This window comes from Macaca mulatta, chromosome 8 (genome assembly GCF_049350105.2).
Source record: "Macaca mulatta isolate MMU2019108-1 chromosome 8, T2T-MMU8v2.0, whole genome shotgun sequence".
Classification (NCBI taxonomy): domain Eukaryota; kingdom Metazoa; phylum Chordata; class Mammalia; order Primates; family Cercopithecidae; genus Macaca; species Macaca mulatta.
In genome coordinates this window covers 67,935,159-67,958,070 of record NC_133413.1, presented here as the reverse complement: position 1 = coordinate 67,958,070, position 22,912 = coordinate 67,935,159, and the positions used below count along the sequence as shown (strand labels likewise).

Genomic DNA, 22,912 nt, shown 5'->3' with positions numbered 1-22,912 from the left:
TTGTAAAAATTTTTTTGCAACATCACTCCCTCTGACTTTGCTCCTGCTTTTCTCTTGCCACTGTTCAGTCTCTTTTACCAACTCTTTTTCCTCTGCATATTGTTAATATTCCCTGGGTTTTGTCAAGGGCTTTCTTCTATTTCTTCTACATATTCTGCATTATGGACAAGCTCATTAAGATCTATGGCTTTGTCTAATAATTATAATAAAATTATTCTAAGTCTGCAACTTCAACCATAGAGTTCTAGCTCCAGGTAGAAATGCCTATTATCCAATTACCAACTGAAAATATCCTACATGAATGTTTCTTTGACCTCAACATATATGGAAATAAGTTAATCTATCTCATTATACCAATTATTATTCTTATATCTTAAGTTTAAAAACTTCAGCAAAAAACAAATGAAAATAGAATAATGCCAAGAAAAAGTTTCACATGTTTAAATGTATAATCTGAGCTTCTAACTTACTTATTTAACCCCGGATGGGTCAAAAATTTTAATAGATTGATAGTAATGCACAAATTGGTGACACAAAACAAACAAACTATAGCATGAACTACTGCAAAAGCTTCCGTTGTTTCTCAATCTCTTTACATGGCTACCCTCCAACTATGCTCTCTATGAAGTGTCAGAAAACTACAGGCCAAAGGTCAAATGCAGCCTTCAATATAGCCTTGTATGTTAAGTTTTATTGGAGTACAATTATGCCTATTTGCTTACCACATTTTATGACATTTTTCACACTGCAGTGACAGAATTGAATAGATACGATAGAGACCAAATGGCCTAAAACGTTTCCTATTGAGCCTATATGGGAAAAGCTTGCCAATCCCTACTTTAAACAGTGACAAGAATGCCCTAATACTCAAATCTAATCTTGCGACTCCCCTGCTTAATGTTTTATTAGATTATTCTTAGCTAATCAAAGTAACTACATTTGCTTTCATATTGACTCGTTTAGGAATGAGCATGTTGTACCCTAAAATGTTACAGGAAGATCACTGCAAGCATCTGAGTTTACTCCCTATTTAAAAGAAACGTGAAGAAAGGCAACCCTTCCAGCCTTCACATACTGTCTTCAGAGAACATGATGATTGAAGTCATTGCTAATTAGCCAACCATGGACAAAACACTGCCAGTAGCACAGCTAAGCTATGATATCCTTGAACCACCAAAACAACTTTGGTTCCCATGGTTTTAGTCATTGTTATTATAGTTAGGTCAGCTAATATTCACAGCCAGAAGTATTCAGAGAATTTTTCCCTGGCCCACAGAATAAGATCTACTCATTTATATACTATTAAAAGGCTTTCTGAAGCTTGCCTTATGTAGGTATTCAGTCCACACCACTCCCATGCCACATTATTTCCACTAGCAAAGTGTAACTGCTCATAAACACTACAAAGATTAATCAAGCATACAACATTTTGCACTTGCTCTTCCTTCTGTCAAACACGAAATCATCTCAGATGTTTATTCTGCTTAACGTGCAAACTTATCAGATGTTTCTTCTGCCAAACATTCAATCTTGTCCGATGTTCCCATGACATTAGGTACCTAGTCAGATATGAGCAGGACAGAAAAGCCCCGCTCCCACCTTCACCAGGAATATAAGAAAACCATGAGGTGGTTATTAAACTACCTTTCTAAAATAATAATTAGTTGCAGCTAGCTCAGGGAAAGGCAGTTTTCCAATAAATAGAAACATCTAAAATTGGTGATCAGCAGCTTCATAATAATACCTCAGGATTTGAGCTGGTGGGCTTAGATGTGTGCAGTAAGAGGCAACATGGTGATTTTAATTGATTTGTGACCTGTCTCTGAGAACACCTTACATTTTGAAAAAGCAATACCTTAAGTGAGCAGGCATACAACTCCAAAAAACACACTGCAAATGCAGTCCCCCAGGTGCTGGCAGGCCACTGCATGTATGGACAGCACACCCTAAGGGAAGAATCAGGGGAAAAATAACACAACCTGAGAAGGCTTGGATCTTCTCAGGTCCATGGATCTCTCAAGCCACCCACTTTGCTTTCTTCCACATGTACTTTATTTTCTTTTGTTTCTGCTCTAATGCTTTTTAAGAAACTTTCACTCCTGCTCTAAAACTTGCCTTTGCCTCTCACTCTGCCTTATATCCCTCCGTTGAATTCTTTCTTCTGGGGAGGCAATTCAGGTTGCTGCCGACACATGCAAATCTGCCACCACTAACATTTTTACTACCAAACATTGAACCTTATCAGATGTTTCCCGTGCCAAATATTTAATCTTTTCAGATTAGAATCTTTTCTTTTGCAGGCCATGCACTCTTCCTAGGTCATCCTTATGCAGACTGTGCAATCTTTTTAGATACTCCCTCTGCCTACCATGCCATCTCCCTCAGGGTTCCTGCTGACCACGCAATGCTCTTAGATGTCTCTTCTGCCAAATACTACATCTTAGATGTTTCTTCTGCCAAAAATTCAAATATGTCAGATGTTCTTCCGCCAAACATTCAGTCTTGTCAGATGTTCTTGTTACTGTAGGTAGCTAGTCAGACATGAGCAGGGCAAGAAAGGGTGTCCCACCACCAGGAATGTCAGGCGACCATGAGATGATGGTCAGGCAGTTTTTAAGCTGCCTCTAAAATCATAATTGGTCATACTCGGTGCCAAGGAAAGGCAGTCTCCCAATACACAGAAACACTGGCAGTTGTTGACCAGCAGCTTCCCCTTAAGATTTTAGGAGTTAGTTGAGTGGGTTCACACATGTGCCCTAAAAGGAGAACTGCCAGAGTTTAACTCCTCTCTGACTTTTCTCTGGGAGCGTTCCACCTGTATGAGAATGTTTCAGGTGGGCAGGCATACAACTCCAGTAAACATGCTGCGCATGTGGCCCCTCCCAAATGCTGACAATCCACTATGCGTAGGGACACATTGTTCCAGTGGAAAAATCAGGGGAAAAATAACACAACCCTAGGAGCCTGGCAATGTAGAAGACCCCAAGTCAAAGGTCAAACCATGCAGTTGATCTCTCAATTTGCCTGTGTTGCCCTCTTCCAAGAGTATTTTACTTCCTTTCATTCTCGCTCTGAAAATTTTAAGAAATTTTACTGCTGCTCTTAACTTTGCCTCAGTCTCTCATTCTGCCTTATGCCCTGCAGTTGAACTCTTTCTTCTGAGGAGGCAAGAATAGAAGTTGCTGCAGAACTTTACATATTCACCGCTACTAACATGCTGTGTTGTTGTGACTCAAATACAGTCCCCCATGGTGAGACACTTCTACACCTCATCTTCTTCCTCTTTGGACAAAGGAATTCAGCTCATATACGTGGGTTTTGTCTCCCCTTTCAATCTCCTGCTTTCTAAACCACCCCTAGAACAATTCCACTGGCCACAAGTGGCTCTGCTGTGCTCCTCCCGGCTGATCTCAGCTCACCCTGATAAGTGGCTTACAGGAGTGGGAAGGAACCTGGAGTCTGTACCACATAGAACCAAGGCACTAATGGCCTTCCTGGACAGGATGCTCACGAGAGCTGTGAGACTGAAGTCTAAGACTGTGCAGTGCCTGGGGCTTCCTCTCAGCTTTTACACCTAAAATCAGCTCTTTCCAAAAAGTCCACACCACCTATTCTCCCGTTTCTCTGTGTGTATTCTGAAATATCACCCACCATACCTTTTCCCATGGAAGTTAGTCTGCCTTTTCTCTGGTTTCACTTCGCATACCATGTGACTTCTCTGCCTGAAATACACATGCTCCTAGTCACTCGCATGCCCGCAACTCTTGCTGTGTTGGCTCGAAAGCAGAGACATGAGCTCTGCTCATGAGATATTCCCCTGTAAATATTCCCTGACATTTATATTTGTTTTCACCAGCTCAGATGATGTTCAAGCCTTTCCCTATCTGCTGGCACATTGCTGGGAAAGATGTTAACTGGAACTCTGGGGCTCTGTCAGCTTCTTATGACTTACCACATGCTTTTCCTTACTGTTATGCTCAGGGCCCAGTTCTTCAGTGGCTTTTGAAGCCATTTGTTCACCTGCATAGAGCTTCATTCTGTGGCCTTTTAAGAACCCTACCTACTTGCTTTTTTTTGGAAATAGTACCCCTATGGGAGGGGGGAAATTCTTCCTCTAACCTTTGGGAGTTTTTACCCTAACGCCCAAATCCTCTGGAGGTTACTACCTTATGTCAAGAGGGCAAATAAATATGGCCCTCTCAAATTCAAGGGTGGCTGTTTTGGGGAGCACAGGGAGGCTTTCCATGAGTATTCCTCACTCGCTTCCTCCCACTTCCTCCTGTAGCTTCTATTTCTCTAATCACTTCTATGCCCTTCTCAATATGCATCAAGGTCTTCAAGGTCAAATTCAAATGGAGTAAAGTCAAACCCCCTTGCAGCACTTAGCTGAAAAACAGGCTTCTCATCTAGTTAAAGAAGATGACAAACGGGAATTTGAGTAAAGAGATCATCATTTTCCTGCTAGAATGCTCTGAGCGAGAGTCACTCTAAGATCATGGAGACATGGATGGAGGCCAGGCCAAGATTGAGGGCATTGGTCCCAGGCTAGAAGATGAAGGCAAGGTTAGCAGTACACAGTAAAACTGGTTCATTCTGGAACCCCAAGGATAAACAGGGGATCCTCTGTTCACTTCAGTATGTTTTGTGTTCTCAAGGGGGTAATTGTAATGAGATGGGACCAAGATTAGGGACACACAGTAAGAACGATTTGCTCCAGAATACTAAGGATGAATGGGGGGATGCCCTATTCAGGATCATAAGAAATTTAAGAAAGTTCAAGCATCTTGTAGATGGTCTGTGTGAGTTATGAGAAAGCTTTGTGAAAGGAACCTTAGGAAAGAAATGTTATACAACTTTAAAGGTTGTTATGTCTATCAAATGCTTCAGGAAAGGAAGCTTTACTGGAGCACAAATGTGCCTATTTGCTTCCATATTATTTCTGACTCCTTTCACACCGCAACAACAGGGTTGAAAACATACAACAGAGACTACAAGACCTAGAAATGTTTGCTATCTGGCCCTTTACAGGAAAAGCTTGCCAATCCCTACTTTATACCGTAACCAGAATGCCCTAATACTCACACCTCCTCTTGGGCCCCCCCTACCCAAAATCTTTGCATGAATCCCTGCAGAAAACCTCACTGGCTCCCTATCCATGACTATTCTTTCTTCTTTCTCACTGGAGAAACACAAATTTATTTGAATATTTATCATTCCATTATCCCACCTCAGTTCCAAAAAAAAAAAAAAAAGAAATGATTATTCTAAGCTAATCATAGGAATTACATTGATCTTATGATCCTATGCAAACTTCTGAGTTGGCTCCCTGTTTTGAAAATAAAACAAACAAAAAATCATGAAACAAAGAAACCCTTCCAGCCTTCAGATACTGTCTTGAGAGAACATAATGACTGGCTACTCATTGGCTACTTAGCTAACCATGAAAAGAGACATTAACAAAATACTGCCAAGAGCACAGCTGAAAAAGGAAACATACATGTAACACTATGATATCCCTGAACCAACAGAACAACTTTGGTGCCTATGGTTTTAGCCGTTGTTAGTTAGGTCATCTAGTATTTACAGCCAAATATATTCTGGGAACTCCTCCATGGCCTACTGAATAAGATCTACTTCTTTATATACTAATCAAAAGTCCTTCCTAAGCTTGCCGTATCAAGATATTCACTTCGTTTCCAACAACTCCCATACCACACTATTTCCACTAGCAACATTGAATTTAACATAAACCCTACAAAATTCACTCAAGGGTCTGCCCTTTTGTATTTGCTATTCCTTCTGCCAAACATGCAATCTTGTCAGATGTTCCTTCTGCCTAACACACAATCTGGTTAGATATTCTTTTTGCCAAATTTCGTTCTTTCGCCTCCTTACCTGGAAAACTACTATTTACTCTGCACGCTTTCCTTAAATTCTACCAATCTTTTTAAATCTTTAATTATTTGCCTTGGACATAAAGTGTCTGGCCCACATAAAATATGACAAATACACAATAAATAACAACTGTAAACTCCCAGCAGGCAGCTGACACAGAGTAAGCACTGAATATGGTAGTAAATAATAAAAAATGACAATCATAGTAACAAGATAGAAATGCTTAGTACCTTAAAAATGCTTTGCAGTTATGTGTACGTGGAGAAGTGGATAAATGAATAAAGGCATTTCCTTTAACAATTCTATTGAAAAACACAGAAATTAAATAGGGAAAGCTCTATTGCATTATGAGCACATTAAAGGTTCAGACTATATGTATTCTTTATCCCTGCAACATGCAAAACCTTACTTACAGAACTTTCTTTGATAACTATATGATAGAGTTATGGTCATACAGTTCATATTGTATAATGTACATTGTATATTGTACATTGTATTATACCCAGGCAGTATAATACCATTTTTCTTATTGTAAAATATTTTGTACTTTTATTGTAATTTGTTAAGCCTAGAGTTGGGCTATTTTAATATTAATATTTTGGCTAGTAGTAACAGAGCATATCTTGTTGTAACAAAATTACTATTATGACAATTATCCATTGGATAAAGCAACACATCTTGTTTTAATGAAGTAAATATTATCTCACTTGGTTTCAACTTGGGGGTAATGCAGCCAATAATAGTGAGACCTTGTTGGTACAAGATTATGTAACACAAGCTGTGCTTCTCAACAAAATATTGTTCTTCTGACTTCTGCACTAAGCAGGTATCTTTAAAAAGTAATTTCCTATTGGTACTTATGCACCCTGGCTAAGTTTTACAATTCCTACTGACATATGATTATGGTACCAGAAAATTATCATTAAGTTCCAAGCTCTAAAGAAAGTTACTTTTTTAGTGACACAAATCATGATGTCATACAGTTGATCCTTGAACAAGGGTTTGCATTGCAGGACCCCCTTATAATACATAGATTTTCTTCCCTCCCACAGCCACACTAAAAAAGCAAGACAAATTTCTCCTCTTCCTCATCCTTCTCAGCCTCCTCAATGTGCACACAGTGAGAATGAAGACCTTTATATATGATAATTCACTTCCACTTAGTGAATAGTAAATATATTTTTTCCATCTTATAATTTTCTTCCTAAGTTTTTTTTCTTCAGATTGCTTTATTGCAAGAATACAGTGTACAATACATATGACTTTATTGCAAAAATACAGTATACAATATGTAACTGTTTATGTTTTCAGTAAAGCTTTAGGTCAACACGAGGCTATTACGAGTTACATTTTGGGAGAGTCAAAAGTCAAATGCAGATTTTCAGCTACACGGGGGATCAGCACCCTAATTCCCTTGTTGTTCAAGGGGTAACTTGAACATTTGTAATTCTCATTTGCTAAACACTGGTAATTCTCATTTGCTAAATGCAAACCATTTATTATAAAAGTTAAATAGAAGATATATTGTACAACAAGCCTATTTTTTTATGACTATAGAGGAAACATACAACATAAGAACTTAAATTTTTTATTATTTATACAAAAATACTATATGGAATTTTAGGGACCATAATTAAATTTTTTTTTCAGACAATACTGCTTGAGATTACAAACTATCTACAACAACATTGTTAACTAATTGTGAATTGTAAACTAAAAAAATTAAATCAAAGAAATTTATATATATCTATATTTAAATATATACACACACACAAGTTATTTATACATTTTTAATTGCTCTTTTGTGATTAAATCTTCCATAATCTTATGGTAGTGTCACAAAGAGTAGTTTACTGTCAGAAGTCTTACCTGGGTTGAAATTTTGAGGATTTTTAGACATATTTTATATTCCAAAAGTTGTTGGTGAATGCTATATATGAAATATGCAATCAATAAAAGTACTATTTTAACACTGATATGAAAAAATTTACCAAATATGTTAAATTATTAGAGTATTCCAGACAATATTAGAGCTAATCTCAGAACTTTACTCATTTCATAATCTTTGAATTTGTGAGCTCTATGAACTTCTTAAACTTTTAGTTAAAGAAGAAAGTAAGGTGAAATATTCATGAATTGAGGGCAATATAGCTCAGTAAATGAACTAGATTTAGGTTGACATTACGGAAAATGTTCTCAACTCAGAATAAATCTTAGCTCTGCAACCAATTGGTTCTTGATCAAGTTGCTTCTCTTAGGCTCAATGTCTTCTTCTAAGAGTGAGACTTGTAGTGCCTTATTTAACTAGGGTATTATAAAGACTTAACAAGATAGCATTTGAAAAAATGCTCAGAGAAGTAGTGAAGCAATGGAATAATTTATTCTTGAAACTTACTGCTGAAACTATTTTAAAATCCCAAATAAAACCCAACGTGTTTGTCAGATGCAGTGGCTCATGCCTGTGATGCCAGCACTTTGGGAGGCTGAGACAAGAGGATTGCTTGAGCCCAGGAGTTCAAGACCAGCCTGGGCAACATAGGGAGATCCTATCTCAACAAAGTTAAAAATAAATTTTTTTTAAAAATGTGTATTTCTTCATAGGTTCTAGTATTCAAATGTTGCAGTTTTCAGAAACTGTTATTAAGTCCTACTCTTGGTTATTAAATGTTCTATTCCTTGTGACTTGTAATTCAGGGCATCTATTTCATAATTTGTAATAAAAATATTTATAAATATATTAATTCATCAAAGTAGACAACATGATTATCTCCTATTGCTGAGTTCATCAATCACACCCAGAGCAGAAAACTATTGGATGTCAAGACCTGGCTTGGACTCCTAATACTCTTTACCAACCTACCCAAACTCTGAACCAACAAATCTTTGTTGCAATAATCCTTACTCCCCATGTTCATCTCCAACTGCTGTGGAAGACAAAACTTTACCTTTATTTTTTTAAAGTTCCATGAAGGGGAAGCAAGCTGATATTTTCTCTTTTCCTGGATGCCTACTAGCAATATATTGCACAGAACATCCCATGTGTTTCCCAGCACAATCTCATTCCATAGATCACCTTACATAAATATTTTTGTGGGTGTCACCATTTTGCATTGACTCATAACATTTCATTGGAGCTACTAAGACAGTAGTCAAATGTCCTTTTGGAGACTGCAAGAAATATAGAACACCTCACAAATTTGTGTGTCATCCATGTACAGGGATCATGCTGATCTTCTCTATATTGTTTCAATTTTAGTGTATGTGCTGCCAAAACAAGCACAAACATCTACCTTTTTTTTTTTTTTTTTTTTTTTTTTTAACATGGAGTCTTGCTCTTATCACCCAGGCTGGAGTGCAATGGTACGATCTATGCTCACTGCAACCTGCGCCTCCCGGGTCCAAGTGATTCTCCTGCCTCAGCCTCCCAAGTAGCTGGGATTACAGGTGCCCACCACCATGCTCAGCTAATTTTTGTATTTTTAGTAGAGACAGGGTTTCGCTATATTGGCCAAGCTGGTCTCGAACACCTGACCTAGTGATCCACCCACCTCGGCCTCCCAAATTGCTGAGATTATAGGCATGAGCCAATGTGCCCGGCCACAAACTTCTATTTTTATACATGGATACCGATGAGTCATGGATGAGGCTTAGCTCTGTTAAATCTAACTTACTTGAGATTTTGTGAATTCTTTTGAATGGCTTCCTTGTGAGGTAGAATTTTAAAATATTTTTAAAAACTCAAGATAGAGATGCAAGTAGTTTGGGAGATTTTTACTTTTATGGAAAACAGATCACTTGAGGGAAAAACCACTACCCTGGGGAAGCAGAACATCGGTCCTTCCAGAACAATATGGTACTCTCCACTACCTACAAAATGGTGCCACACAGAATCTAAAGGGGCCAAGGGTATACATCTGGTAGCAAAGAAGAAAGGAATCTCTGATTTCTTCCTGTGACATTATTTGGACCTCACAGTTTCAAACTATTCCAAGGGATTCAGAGGATAATTTACCTTGAAGGTCTAGGACAAGTCCAAGCTAAGACATGGGTTTCATATCAGGTTTTGAGTGTGAGAAGAAGGGTCACTATGAGTGTGACTAAAGCTAGAAAGCCCAACTGCCAGAGCAGGGTACTGGCACTTTGGAAATAAAGGCTGAGCATATCTATGTGAACTAAAACAAAAAGTAGTAACTTTGAAGTCTATATGTGAAACACCAGGAAGACTGAGGGATCTAGATGAGTAAGGTCATCCTGGTAGCAAAGGTCATTGTTACCAGACTGAAGAAGCAGTTTGCATGGCAACAATGCAGCAACAGAATCAGTGGAAACAACACAATGATTAGAAGGACCTTTTCCCATCCCTCATCCTGACTGTAAAAGAAGACTGTCTTCCTGGGACTTAGGGAACCCCTTAAGTTCTTTTAAAAAAATCAAGGAGGAAGGTATAGAGGATAGCACCCAGAGGCAGTACTAAATTTTTTGCTAAAGTGGACATTTTAAGACCCAAATTACTGACTAGAAAAATAAAAAATGTGACACTGTGTTTATCCCATGCATTGGGGTTATACTTGGAATCAAATAGACAACTTTGATATCTGTAGGGATAACTGTGTTAAAAGCCCTAAAATAAAGAACCCTGGACCCACTGCTCCTTCTAACTAGTCTAGCTTTTTGCCTGATTTCTGGCTGATGAAATGAATTAACTCACTGCCCTTCAAAAACTAATTGAACCAAGCTATGAAATCTCACCTAGCCTTTACATGTAAACACTTAGATTAAAAATATTAGCAACAGCATAATCTTCTGCAGTCATTCCACACATATCTTGAGTAAATATGTCAATATTTTGCTGAAGAATGCTATCTCCGATGACATACTGCAAGCATGAGGGCTGTGCTAAACTAACAGAGAGAGAACTTCATTCTTAGAAACTTTACAAACTTAATATGTGCTTGTCAGTATAGAATTAACCACTTACATGAACTAACAAACATAAGCATCCTGGGTGCTCAAGTGTCAATCTTTGTAAATAACCCCAAAGGCTTAAAGGAAGGGACAAAAAAAATTCATGTCCCACTGGGGTATGGCGTAGTAGAAGTAGTGAACATAAAGTCCTTTGATGGGCAAAAGACTATGCTCAGGTCACTCATCTAAAGGAGGCAAAGATTTAAGGGAAGAATTATCCACTTCTTCCCTAGTCTGATATATTGTAATTCAAAATCAGTTAGAAGTCAGATAAGTAAGAGCAATCTGCAGGCTGAAAACAATAATACGATGAATAATTATATTAGTAATAGTCGTTCAGTTAATGATACTGATAAGCATGTGTGAGGCACTGAATTAAATGCTGTATGCACATAATCTAATTTCCACACAATCACCCCTGAAGGATATGTTATTATTCTCATTTTAATACAGGAAAACATATTCGGTACTAAGTAATGTTTGCAAGGTCACCCCTAACAAGTGAAGAAGCTAGAAATTAAAACCAGTCTTGTGTGAATCTAAGGCCTATCTCTTTTCCATCACTCACCTACAGCTTATCTTCATTAAATAAAAAGTTAATTTAATTAAACATATCTTTCTTCCCTCTACACATACCGATCACAAATAAAAAATTAAAATACACTGTAAATTAAAAAGAAATAAAATGATGAATTCACAGTGGTGGTAACAATTAATAATCACTTAGGGATAACCTAACATTAATATTTTTCAAATAAATCATCTTAAAGCAAACAGTCATCCAAAACACAAAATAATTTTCAATTCCTATTTATGATTCATATTACATTTTATACAAAGAGTATACAAAAGCAGAAGGTAGATAAATACTATAAAATACTTAATAATTCAATATTGAATCAATAAGCAAACTAAAAGTTATAGTTCATATGTCCTAAAACTAAACCCTTTACTGAAGAAGATAATGTGACCTAAAACATCAGATTGCAAATAACATCAGCCAATATAATAAGAGAATATAAATCCTGTCATATACATATGTTCTTTATGTTGCCCAGTCCAAGTAAATGCTTTTCTACCTAACTGGTGATTTGTGTTGATATTTTCCACTATAATCCAATAATTATAAAACTAATCTTCTGATAAATTGAATATTTCCAACTTGAGTGTTATGACTCAGAACAATACTCACTTTAAAAAATGACTAAACCTTTTAAACTTATCTACTGCATTTACATTTGCATTTTTTGTTAGTAAAAATTATACCATTTGCTGTCTTCTTTTAGTTATGGCACATAAAAGTGGTGTGAGGCCATCCTGTAAAATGGCAAAAACAATTTATAATTCATAAAATTACATATTCGTCAGCTGAGCTGAATACCTTATATAATGTCCTATGAACTTAAACACAAAATAGAAAGCAAATAAAAAGCAGTCCCTTCCTTCTCACTCCTCTGTGCTTTCCCATGCACTGCTCCTCCACTTGAAAACATCTGGCCTCTGACTCACCACGTTAACTCTGGCCAGCTCCAAAAATGATTTGAAACATTCACTGGTTTCAAGAATCTTTGCTTCTGGCACAACATTTCACATGGTATCTTGTAATAATTTTATTGATTCCTATCTAAACCAAGAGATTCTTGAGGGAAGCTGCTGTGTCTTTTATCTCTTTATCCCCAAACCCTATGATATCATAGTAAATGCTTTAAGTATTTTTATTAAATTAATGATCTAAATTATTACCTCTAGAGCAGTACTTCCTAAACTATATTCCAAAGAATATTTACTTTGTCAGAAGTTAGACTGCACCTGAACAGGAAGATCCTATGGTCATCTACGTTTGAGAAATATAAAACTGGATTATATGTCCGGTATTCAAGAAATGTCTTGACCTTTGCCTAATCCTTATTTGACAATAGGTTTTGTGGCAACTAACATTTGAGGAATTAAAATTTCAGGAGCACAGTTTTTAAAACTTCCCAATAAAGGTAGGGGTTTCCTCCAGGTGACACAAACTCACTTGATTATTTTCTATCAATGGGCCCAGGATCCCAGCTGCCAAAGTCAGGCATTCCTGCTCCAAGTAGGTCACTAAGGAAATGGGCTCTGAATTAAATGAGGCTTCAAATGAATTTTGATTGCTTATTATTAAATGGTCCCTTAGGTTTCTCCTATGACAGGATCACAGAATTTTAGCTGTTAGAAAGTTCAGTATGAAATTTTATTCTCAATTATAATGATATTGATAATCCTAGGACCCTAATGCATATCTACTTCTTAAAATGCATTAATCCATTTTTATTCTGGTTTCTATTTTCATTGCTACTTAAAATTATCTTTTATTTTTGGCAAAATATCAGAAATACAAATGCAATGGCTTATCAATACAATTTCTAGCTGAACTATATGGGTTATTTTAGCATAATAAAAGCCACTAAATCACTTCCATTTTAAGGGACAATGCTGAGGAGAAATATATAATGTGTTCTGCAATATGCATAACCTATCCAAATATAACCATAATTAACCTAAAAAAGCCTATAGGCCTTCTAATGTGATTATTATGTATGGTATATATAAAGAAAAATCATTGTTTTAAAAAACTTCTAAATTCTAAAAGTCAACTCCATTATTAAGGACTACAAAATATATACTATATATAATAAACAGCTATCAACTATCTTGAAAACCTTGAAATCTCTACCAAAATATACTATATGACAGGAGTTGTTAACTAAAATATTTACAGAGGCAAAGGATGTGACCTGAGTTAGTACCTAGGTGGGGAGAGTGGGAAACTAGAGACCACAGACTTTGCGTGAAGCTATAGCCTCTTCATAGCATACCAAACAGTAATATGGGCTCAAGGGAAACCAGATTTCATTATTTAAGAAGAGCCTGAAATACAGATTTTTGCATGTCTCCTAAATTTTACATGTTGGCTCAATTTATGCAGGCCAACTTTGCTTTCCTGTGTTGTTGTACACTAGTTAGAAAAAAAAATACTTCAGTCAAAAAAATAATTCAAAAGTTTTACCTATAACAAATTCAAATATGTACCATAAATGCATAAAAGAAAGCCATACTCTCTAATACTTTTTGAAAGATATTAGTATTTAAAGTAAAATGTTAGACCATTATTTCAAATTATTTTTATTTAGGGATTGCTTAAGCTTCCAAATAGGAAAAATTGACCCTTACATATGTCAATGTTAAAACAAGTGGATTTCAAATATTTTGAAAATAACAATGGTTGATCTCTACATCGTTTTTCACTTCGATGTTTGTCTTGTATGAAAACAGTTGTTGTTACCTTTGACATACTCTCATTACAGACAGCAGGTGGAGAGCAGTGATGCCACAGACATCTGCAATATTTGGATCAACACCAAAGTCTAGCAGAATAGTTTCACATCTTCTTGGCATGTTAGAACCTATCAGTATTAGAACAAGAAATAAATCGTAAATTGTAGGAAATCAAAATAAATATTCCACAGGTTTCACAAACTAGTTATATTTCAATGAGACAAATTCATTTTTATTCTATGTATTTAAGCCAAATCCATCTCATGCTGAAAGAACTGGCTACTATATTCCTTCGTTAGAAGTGTCTTCTTTTCACTGTCACAGATGTTAAGCTGGCATTTTCTGTGCACCAGAAAAGTTACCACTTCTGGACAGTCATTGGCACAGGCCAAATGTAGAGCCATCCTGCGAAATTGAGGAGATACTGAGAGAAGTTTAGTCCACTATCTCAAAACATACAATGATTCATGTAATTGCAAACAATAAATAGCATGCTATTCCTCTGCCTTCAAAACAAATATTTAATTTCCCCCTGAAAAGAAACAATATTTATTAGCTCTTATTATTCACTACATCAATGAAAGAATGACCTATTTGAATAGAAAGAGCTTGGCCTTTGGGTTCAGTTGAACCTGCAGTTGAATACTATTTTAAGATCTTTCACTTGCTAGATATTATAATTATTACTACTACTTATTAAAGACAACATCTTAATTAGGTAAAATGGTACCATTACACTTCCTTTGTGCTATGTTTTAAAGGTTCGAGATAAGACTGTATTTCAATGATTCTAAGATGCTCATTTTCTCATATTTCAACATCTCTGACATTAAAATGCTGCTTATAATTCATTATTTATTACAACTATATTTTGCAGCATTTTAAACATTATTTTATTGATACATAAAATAAGGCAGCATCACACAATCCACAGTGGCTACATCAAGTGGAATATGGTATATACAACAGGGCAATGGAAGTCCTAGTCATATGATTAATATTTAAATAAATTTTAAGCACTTAAACGTACCATGGGAAAGGAGGGTTGAAATAAAAGCAAATTTTTAAAACAAAGTAATTCCTTAATTTTTAAAAACTTTAAGCCAAAGAAAAGTCAGGATTCAAATAAATAAATATGGCTCGTTTTACTAAGTATTTAGATTTACAGAATCTAAATGTATGCATGTATGTAAATTAGTATTTACATGTATAAAATGCATGTGACGTAAGTATCTATATAATTAATATCACTGTTTAAAACATATAAATTTTCAAAATGGCAACTGATATTATCTTGCACTACTTTCTCACATCAGAAATGATTTTTTTGTGAAAGATGAGAGGACAAGCTTCAGTTGAGACTCATTCCTCATTCTCTAATTTTAAATCTCTCAGCTTGCTCAGGCCAGGCAGGTACACATGAAATTTTTAAGAATAGAAGGGTGTTGATAGTTATTATAATGTGTCTTTTACATAACAAGTATTCAGTTTATATTTGATGAATAAATAGATTTTTAAAATGAATAAATGCAGTTGGGAAGTTTTATATTTTAAAAACAGATACAAATAAAGTAGTATTTTCACAATGGTAATAGTTACTTATATTCACTATTTTTATTTTCATAATAATAACACGAAACTGATTAATATTTAATTATTGGCATATATGTAATAAAACTACACATAATAAAACATGTGTTTAATAAAATATGTACATATATAAAACTACTATCACAGATAAAGGTTATCTTCACTTCCAAAGACACTAAAAGTTCACAGACTATACTAATCCATAGAAATAAAAATTTAAAAATAGAAAGAGGAATTATTTATATCTGTGCAAAATTCATATTTCTGCACTTCCTAAGGATTATTTCATTAATAATAATTATGCTATATGCTATATGCCAGGGATGCCCAATCCCCTGCTTAGTGAAGAAATCACAAATCATAAAAAGGAAAAACAGTTCATTATAATACAATTGTCCCAAAATAACAAATTTTATCACATTTGGTACATATTTTCAGATAAAGCAAGACCATAGTCAGTTTGTGTGTGTAATCAAACTGAATGTCATCTTCACTTGATACACCAAAATACATTTTCACATGTCAACATACTTCGGTAGGTATTACTTTCAGTGGTCACACATGATCTCTTACTATATATTTACTGAAATTTATTTATGAGATTTGTTATATGGATTCTCCTTAACACAACCATATTTTAAGCACTGCTGAGAAAAACAAATTGCATGTATCTCTCGTTGTTTCCTAAATATATTTAAATATAATGGAATTGATCAAGAAAGGGCATACACATAGTTTAAATGTGATACTTACCACCCAACTGACTTTTTGAAAAGTCATCAGCAACTTAACTTTAAGCAGCAGTGTAAATATCACTGCTCCTCATCCTCACAAACTTTGAGGACATAAAACGGTATTTTATTCCTTTTTTAAATTAAATTTGTTCTCATCAGAAACACTAAATATTTTTTTCATATGTGATAGGTGACTTGCAGAGCTGGAAAAAGTACTTCACCCAATTTTAGAGATTTTTTCTTGTTGATTTGGAAGAATTCTCTGTAAAATGAATATCCATTTTTAATATGTACACACAACAAAACAAATGTGGCAAATATTGTACAAGTATGATGTCTTTTATTTTATCTTTTTCTCATATGCAGGGTGATTTAAATTTAATTTTGCTAAATAAACTTCAGACTGCTTGCTTGGGAAGTTCCTAGGAAGATCTTTGTCAACACAAAAATGTATCTGTATAAATAGGCATTTGTGTTTTCTTCTGGTATTTTTCTCATTTTGCATATTTAAAATAATCTATATTCAATGAGGAACTTATTTTTGTGACATAAAAATCTAGCTAGTTTCTTCCAAAAAGCAGGCATTTCATTTATAAAAATAACTCTTTTCCTACTAGTATAAAGTCTCGCCATTACCATGTTACAGATTCTTACCTATACTTGGGTGTTCCTGGATTTTGTATTCTCTTGCATTCATTTATCTATCTTTTCAGTTGTTAGCAAACTATTTGTGGAAATTAATAGCACATTTTGATATCTAGAAAGGCAAGACATTTTTCTGCATTACAAAAATGTTATGTCATCACAATACTAAAAGACTGCATGTGTAATTCAAAAATGTTAACTTTGATAACTTTAGGTAAAATTAATAAAGATCTCACACTTTGAGAAAAATGAGTCTTCTTATTCAAGAACATGAACCATCTTCTCACTTCAAAGTTTCCTTCTAAGGTCTCTCAGCAAAGAACATATTTACATAGGCATTCATTGATATAAAATATTGGATTTTAGTCAAAAAATTCTTAGCCCAGAAGGTGATATATTATGGGAATTCTTTCTTTCATTATGTACCTTTCTATAATGTATCTAACATTATCTTCAAACGTGTACATTAAAAATAAAACGATATATACTTAATTTTGTTAAATCACTTTAAAGTTCTCTCTAAAGTGCTCTGTAAGAGGAACTGGGGGTAGAGGAACCAGCTAAAAGTTTTGGATTCTTTTTGCTGCTCATAAAGATGGCCTGGGCCCTCCGCCTCCAAGGCGTCCACATCACAGGCGCTGCGGAGTCCGCCTGGGAAGAAAGCCCAGAGCCCTGGGGACTAGGACCGCCCGCCCCGCACACCCCATCCTTTCCACGCCTCCCCTGGCCCCCAATCTTCAAGCCCCCAACTCTGAAGGAGGTGCTTCTCCCCACCCGCCCGCCTCCTCCCTCAGTCCCCAGCCCGCAGTTCCTGACATCTGTTCTTGCAGGTTTCAGACTGGTCTTTTCTCTTGAGCAGGAAGCTCCGCTGCAGCTTCCACGCGTTTCCCTGGACGCAGCTTTGTAGATCATCCCGACATCCTCATCTGGGGTCTGGTACCAGGGGTCAGAGAAGATGTGGTTACTCCAGGAGCTCAGGCACACCTGGCCCTTCTGGCTCTCCACAGTCACGATCTTCTTCATGGCCCGGCTTCAGAGACGCCACAACTCGCCCTCGCCCTTCCCCTAGCCCAGGCCCCGCCCAGCCCCCACCCGGCCCAGCACCAGAAAGCAAGGTGGTCTGGCCCAGACCTCAGACAGGGACCCTCCCACCCTAGGACAAGGACGTCTCCAACCTCTGGGAGATTAAGTAATATGCGGAGCAGAGTCGTTGGGCCCCAGCGCCCATGGGCACCTCGGAAGGCAACGGCCTCACGCCTGGCCAGAAACCGCCCTGAGCCGCGCACTCGCGGGCACCGCATGCAGGTGGCAGCTGCTGCTGAGGCGCCTATGGACTGGCGGAGCTCCCCAGACCGGAGTGCGCTGTCCCAGGTGCCTCAAGGCCCGCCTAACAGAGCTGCCTCCTTCTGCTGTTCCTCCCCTGCCCTCTGTTGAGCGCGAGGTCTTGGGTGCTGGGCACTGTGCAGCTGCCTAAATGGGGCTGAGTTACCGGTTCCCCACTCCTGCAGCTGAAGGACCAACCGCCCGAATGAGGCGCTGCCAGGGTGTCTGGCACCGGGGTCCGCACTGCTGGTGGCTCGGGCAGCGTTGGGAGTTGCCACCACTACTACTGCGCGCCGTATGCAGATGACAGCTGCAGCTGAACCCAAGGCGGAGGCTGGCATGGCTGGTCCTAGACGGCCTTCGGGTCTCCGAGTGTACCACCCTCCCATCTTCCTTGCCCTGCTCCCAGAGAACGAGGTCGCCAATGCTGGGGACTGTGCAACAGCCTAAATTCGATGACTGAGCAGCGGGTTCCCGCCCTGTAGCTGCCAGGCCAAGCGGCTCCTCGGTGACGTCTGGTCCTAGGTTTTGCACTGTTGGTGGCGTGGGCACGGTGGGAGGTTGCCACAGCTGCTTCCCTGCACCCTGTGCAGGTGGCAGCTGCAACTGAGCCCACGATGGAGGCTAATAGGGCTGATCCTACATGGCTGAGGGTCGCTTAGTGTACCTCCCTCCAACCCCAGGTTCCACTCTTTGTTGGCCCACGCACAGAGTGTGAGGTCCTGGGAGCTGGACAATATGCAGCAACCAGAATGGGGCTGAGTTGACATTTCTCACTCTCCTGCAGCTGCCGGGCCGACCGCATGAATTAAGCGCCCGACCCTGGGTTCTGCATTGGTGGTGGCAGCGGGCAGGGCGGGGGTTGCCGCCGCTGCTGCAGGATGCCATGTGCAGGTGGCAGCTGCAATTGAGCCCATGGCGGAGATCGACTGGGCTGGTCCCAGACGTCCTGAACGTCACCGACTGCATGGCCCTTTCACCATAGGGTCAGATATGGAATCCTGGCCAGTTCCGAGAGCTCGGCGTCGAGGGTTCTGAGCACTGTGCAGCCACTGGGATGGGGCTGAGCACCGGTTCTCATCCTCCCGTTGCTACAGCACCGATCGCCTGAATTAATCCAAGTGGCAGCGTCTCTCCCTGGGGTCCGGGGCTGGTGGTGCGGGCAGGGTATTGGATTGCCATCTGTGCTGCCGCACGCCATGTGCAGGTGGCAGCTGCAGCTGAGCCCACGGCGGAGGCTGGCAGGCCTGGTCTCAGAGAGCCTGAGGATCGCCGAGAGCACCGCCCTCCCTCCCTAGGGTCCGCTCCTCTTTGTCCCGCGCCCTTAGCGCCGGGTCGCGAACGCTGGGAACTGTGTGGCCGCCAGGTTCTCTTCCTGCAGTTGCCGGTTCCCTTCTTGCATCTGTCCTGCCAACTGCCTGAATTAGAAGCTCTGGTAGCCTCTGGCCTTGTATTTTTCACTGCTGGTGGCGCGGACAGGGTCGGGGGTTGCCACCCCTGCTACCGCGCCACATGTGCCGGTGGCAGCTGCAGAGTCCATGGTGGAGGTTTGGAGGGCTGGTCCCAGACAGCCTTAGGGTCGCCGAGGACACCAGTCTCCCATTCTAGGCTCTGTTGTTCCTCCCATTCTAGGGTCTGGCTCCGAATATGGGGCTTCTCTCAGAAGGCCTCCAGGTCGCTAAGTGTGCCTGCTGCCAGGCCTCAGGGTCCACTCCTCCTTGACCTTCATCTGGAGAGCGGCCCTGTTGCCGGATAATCTGAAGCCAAAGACCATAGACCTGAGCTGTGGTTTTGCCCATTGTTCCACAGCCCAGCCAACTACCTGACTTAGCAGCCACCATGACACCTGGTCAGGGGATCTGTGCTCCTGGGGATCACGCAAACTAAAGTAACAATTGAATATCAATTACCACCTACCTGCTTGGAGGTGTGAAAGAATGTTTATAAAGCAGTTACAAGATCTCCAGAGAAAGGCCAACTTAATATAAAGAGAGACTTTCTTACTAATGGGTGAGAGCCTCACCTTTAGGAAGTCCATGAATTTTCTCTGCAGTGATGCAACACGAAGGGAAAAACAAGGCAGCTCCAGAAAGGTGAGATGTGTGAAATTAAACTGGTTATGAAGTCAGCCCAGTTTCAGGAGTTTTTTTCCTCTTCCCAGATGGATGTGAAAATCCTAGAAAGACTCCAAGGGCCACCTCTGTGTTGAGAAGTGGCTTTCTAATGGGTAGGTTTCTGAAAGGTTCGTTATAGACATGTAGCCTCTGTCTCTGATGTCAGAGATTTTTAGTAAAGGATGTCCTTTGATCTGCAGAACCTGCTCTACCTGAAGATCAGCAACCATTTCAAGCGGAGCCAGTGGGTGTTGAGCTAAGGATGGAGTTGCAGCATGAGATCCGAGGTGACACTGGGCTGAGGAATTTCCTCAACTACATGGAAAGAGGAACCTGAAAGCTCTACCAACCAACATGTGTATCAGTTACCATTTGTTTCTTTCTTTTTAAATACAAATGATATGAGTTAGAAGACATTATAGCTAACCTTACTAGGAAACTAGTAAGATTCTATTGGGATGAGCCATAGCTTGTGGCTTTGTCCATATGTTCTGTGTCTGACAGAGAGGCAGCCTTGCCATTGGTAGTGGTACAGCAGGACTCTGTCCAGCACTGTCAGGCTTAGGTTAAGTATGAACTGATTCTCATTTTTAATAAAGCTTGTCTCGTCAGGTAATATAGAGATCTTGCTACCAGAGATTCTCACCCCCAATACTTCCATAGACTTTTCCTTTAACTTCTTTTATTAAAAATGTTTTACATTTAATAGAAGGCCATTCAGCCCCATACTGGCAGCTGCACTGAGCCAGAAAAAGTGGCTCATGCCTGTAATCCCAGCACTTTGGGAGGCACTAGATGAGTGAGGAGGGCATGAGTGAGGAGGGCGGGTGGGGGTGGGGGGAGGGTTTTGTAGGAATGAAGTGCACTGTAGAAAGCAGAGTTGGCTGAGTACTCAGGGCTCCCTGCAGGTATCCCTGCAAGTAGAGGGAAATGTGAACTGAGAGGTGGGGACTGTGACAGGACTTGCATTCCTCAGTCAGGCTTTTTCCTGCCACTGTTGACAATGGAAACCTGGGTGTGCTTGCTCTTGTAGATTACTCATCAGCACGGCCTTCTATTTGTCATTGTTCCTCCCAGTCAATCCTAATACCTCACCCGGAACTGAGCTTTCAAGCATTTAAAAGTTTAATTTTTAAGGCTAATCTTAGCAATTCATAGTTGATAATATTGTACTTTGGAGGAATGCCAGGTACATGAGAAATGTTGAATTGTTTAATCTTAGGGTAAAAATTTCTCCAAAACGTTATTTCTGAAATGACAGTCACTAGTTGAGCATTTATTTGGCAGAATTGACTGTTGATGCAGACAGTATTACACACCTTATCAGTGTTTTCCAAGTGAATATCTGTCTCCATTTGAAAATTCAGGCCGGGCATGGTAGCTCACACCTGTAATCTCACATTTTGGGAGGTCAAGGTAAGCCGATCACTTGAGTTGATGAGTTTGAGACCAGCCTGGGCAACATAGTAAAACCCCGTCTCTATCAAAAATACAAAAAAATTAGCCACGTGTGGTGGTACCTGCCTGTAGTCCCAGCTACTCGGGAGGCTGAAGTGGAAGGATCGCCTGAGTCCAGGAGTTCAAGGCATGGCAGTGATTGTGCGAGTGCACTTCAGCCTGGGTAACAGAGTGAAGCCCGGTTTAAAAAAAGGTATGATGAATAGTGTACAGAAATCAGATTTCATATTGCCTTAAAATAGTGCCTGTACTTTATCTTCTTATTTAAGGTAATTTACTAAGTAAAACATTTTCTTGCTAGATTGCACGAATAAGTACATAAGGTCCCCAAAGAACTTCCTCTTGTCTTTCTCATTTTAGGAGATGAAAGTGTCATAGAAGTCACTAGCAGTGGGAACTGGCAGTTGAGCTGATTTAGGGGTTGGTCCAAGCCTGGGGAAGTGCGAAATTGGGTCTCGTGCTTGTTTTCCACTTGAGGGAGGGAATCTTTTCCAGCTCAGGACACTGAGAACCTGAAGGTTCTTCCTGACTGAAGCTTCATACCTTAAGTTGACTCACATTTGAACTGCCAGCGCAGAGACTTGCTTGCTCAACGTGTGCCTATTGTTCACAAGGCTTTGATTCCACTCTATTTAATCCACGGTGACAGTTTATGTCACCAGTCTCTTGCCTTCTTGTTTCAGGGAAAACAATGGGGCACCAAGGTTCTCACCCTTCCTTTTCACATTTATCTCCTTTCCCGAGCAATACTCCCTCTCACACACCTGCACGTGTACACATACACTTACTCACCTCCTTATTCACACACACAAAATTACACTTTTACTAACACACAAACACACCCTCCCAACCACTCAACCCTCACACACACACATATAATCA

The 22,912-nt window shown here is 39.2% G+C and overlaps 1 long non-coding RNA gene and 1 other non-coding gene across 2 annotated transcripts; both read right to left on the bottom strand.

The window, feature by feature from the left end:
* Positions 1–9,068: 9,068 nt before the first annotated feature.
* LOC114680437 (U6 spliceosomal RNA) lies at positions 9,069–9,175 on the bottom strand. The gene has a single exon (XR_003732664.1). It is a non-coding gene; the product is annotated as a U6 spliceosomal RNA (small nuclear RNA).
* A 4,822-nt stretch (positions 9,176–13,997) lies between these two features.
* Positions 13,998–22,213, bottom strand: LOC144330609 (uncharacterized). The gene is made up of 2 exons (XR_013396903.1): positions 22,093–22,213; positions 13,998–14,294 (listed from the first exon to the last, which is right to left on the bottom strand). It is a non-coding gene; the product is annotated as an uncharacterized LOC144330609 (long non-coding RNA).
* Between the last annotated feature and the right edge of the window lie 699 nt (positions 22,214–22,912).